The following is a 2,815-nucleotide window of genomic DNA, read 5'->3' on the forward strand; positions in this document are numbered from 1 at the left end:
CCCCGGTCCGGGAAGATCCCACATGCCGCAGAGCAGCTGGGCCCGTGAGCCATGGCCGCTGAGCCTGCGCGTCCGGAGCCTGTGCTCCGCAACGGGAGAGGCCACAACAGTGAGAGGCCCGTGTACCGCAAAAAAAAAAAAAAAAAAAAAAAAAAAAAAAAAAAGACATAGCTTTTACAATGATCTGTAAGAAGGATGACCATATAATTTTCCATCCACAGCAAGACACTTGAGAGTGAAAACGGACCCTATTAATAATTACAGAATAACAGACATAAACCAGGACATGTGGTCACCCTCCTTTTTTTTTTTTTTTTTGTGGCCACGCAGCTTACAGGATCTTAGTTCCCTGACCAGGGATCGAACCCAGTCCCCAGCAGTGAAAGTGCCGAGTTCTAACCACTGAACCACCAGGGAATTCCCTGGTCACCCTGCATCTAAGGTTCTATTTGATCTGCTTCCTCACCTCATTTCCTCTCACTGTTCCCCTCCAGCTACACTGGCTCCTTCAATCTTCCCATAACACACCGGGCACACTCCTGCCACAGGGCCTTTGCACTGCTGTTTCCTCTGCCTGGAAGGCTCCTGGCACTTTATCTACATGGCTCTGACCCTCATTTTTCTTCAGTGTCCCTTCACTGAGGAGGCCTTTCTTGGCACGGTAGTGAAAACCATATAAAGGGACTTCCCTGGTGGTCTGGTGGGTAAGACTCCATGCTCCCAATGCAGGGGGCCCAGGTTCAATCCCTGGTCGGGAAACAAGATTCTGCATGCATGCTGCAACTGAGCCCGCATGCATGCCAGAACTAAGAGTCCACATGCCGCAACAAAGATCCCGCGTGCCGCAACTAAGACCCAGCACAACCTAAATAAATAAATAAATATTTTTTAAAAAAAATCATACAGAAAATTACTCAACAAACATTTCCTGTCCCCATTCCCTCCTTTAGTTTCCACTTCATCACTGATCACGACTCTGTAACATACCATATATTTTGTGCTTTTTTTGTTTTGTTTTCTTTGTTTTGTTTTTTGGCTGTGAGGCTTGTGGGATCCTACTTCCCCTAACAGGGATCGAACCTGTGCCCCCTGCAGTGGAAGCACGGAGTCCTAACCACTGGACCACCAGGGACTTCCCAATATACCATATATTTTGATTATCTTGTTTATCTCTGGTCTCATCCACTGCAGTGAGAGCTCCATAGGACAGGGATCTTTGTTGATTTGGTTCCCTGCTGTACCCTCAACACTGGGAACAGTATCTGGCTTAGATTTGGCACTGAGTACAGATTCACGGAATGAAAGTGGTTGACTAGGAGACTTAAGGTTCATGGGTACACTCTATAGGTGATTTGGAAATTAAATGGGTGCCTAACACCTTTGGGTGTCTGATACAGGGGAATCCCGGATCACGTGGCAATCTAGCTGTGCACAGGTCCATGGATGATCTATAGTGGGACATATGATTATACTGGAGCCCACATGAAGCTCTACGGGATCCAATGGTGGGCACAGAGAATAGACAGGGGCCTAAAAAAAACACAGGGACCTCAAGGGGTTCTGGAAGTTTCTCTGTAGGAGGATCGTGGATCCTAAATGGAGGTATGGATCCAAGATGATCCAAAACCCGGCACCCTGGGCTGTGGGTGGATACAGGGTCCTGATGCTAGTGGGGAACGGAGGCCTGGGTGGACAGCTTGGGGGTCTGGGGGAACAGAGATGAGCCTTGGATCAGCAATTCCCCAAATGCTTTCCCTCTCTCTGCTTCTGTCTCCCTTTTTCTCTGCCCGTCCAATCTGTCCCATATCCCCCCAGCATCTAGCCCTTCACCTGTATGTATCCTCCATCTTTTGTGGTCCCCAACTCTATCTCTCTTTGTCAGTCTCTCTTTCTACATCTCTCTGTCTCTCTCCAGTTCTCCCTCCACCTGTCTCTCTGTTTTGTTCCTCCCCCCTGGTCCCTTTCCATCTCTCTCTCCCACTTTTCTCCTGTTCTCTGACCCTCCATCCTTCCCCTGCCATCTTCCCCTGCGCCTTACCTTTACATCTTGCCCCTCTCTGCCCCCATCCCTCTATTTTTGTTAATTTCTCTCCCCCGTCTCTCTGTGTCTCCACTGCTGTCTCTCTGTGGTCTCCCCTCCATTACTCTGGGTCTCTCCCCATCTCTGGCTCTGTTTTCTCTGTTCATCTCTCTTCCCATCTGTCTCTCCATATCTCTGTGCCTCTATCCCCCACCCCCTACTCCCTGTCTCTCCAACTCTCTTTCCCTTCATCTCGGTCTCTCTCCATTTCTATCTCTGGTTTCCTCCATCTCTGTCTCTCCCCATCACCTTCTCTCCTTTTCTCCATCTCCCTGTCTCTCTGACCACCCCCCATCTCTCCTGTCTCTGCCTGTCTCTGGCTGCCTGCGTGTTCCCCCATCTCCCTCTCTTGTCCCATCCCTGTTTCTGGTGGTCTCCATCTCCCTTGCCATCTGTCTCTTTCCCTGACTCCTGTCAGATTTCATCTCCCTTTGTGTGGCTCCACCTCAGCCCCTGCCTGTTTGCTCCGCATCTCCGTCCCTCCATCGTCTCTCCTGCATCCCTCCACCCTCCCAGCATCCTCCCACTTCCTCTCCATCCCTCCAGCTCCCAGGCCCGCCCCCTGCCCCCGCTCCTCCCTCCCCCCTCCGAAAGGGTTAACTTTGGGGAAGGGCCCGGAGTCCCCGGATGGTGATGTCAGCGTGCGGGAGAGAAAGGACGAGGTGGCGGGGGGGAGGCGGAGAGGAGGAGGAGGCGGAGGAGAGAGGGCGCGTGGGGGGGCGGGGGGGACCTCGG

Source organism: Tursiops truncatus, chromosome 19 (assembly GCF_011762595.2).
Source record: "Tursiops truncatus isolate mTurTru1 chromosome 19, mTurTru1.mat.Y, whole genome shotgun sequence".
Taxonomy (NCBI): domain Eukaryota; kingdom Metazoa; phylum Chordata; class Mammalia; order Artiodactyla; family Delphinidae; genus Tursiops; species Tursiops truncatus.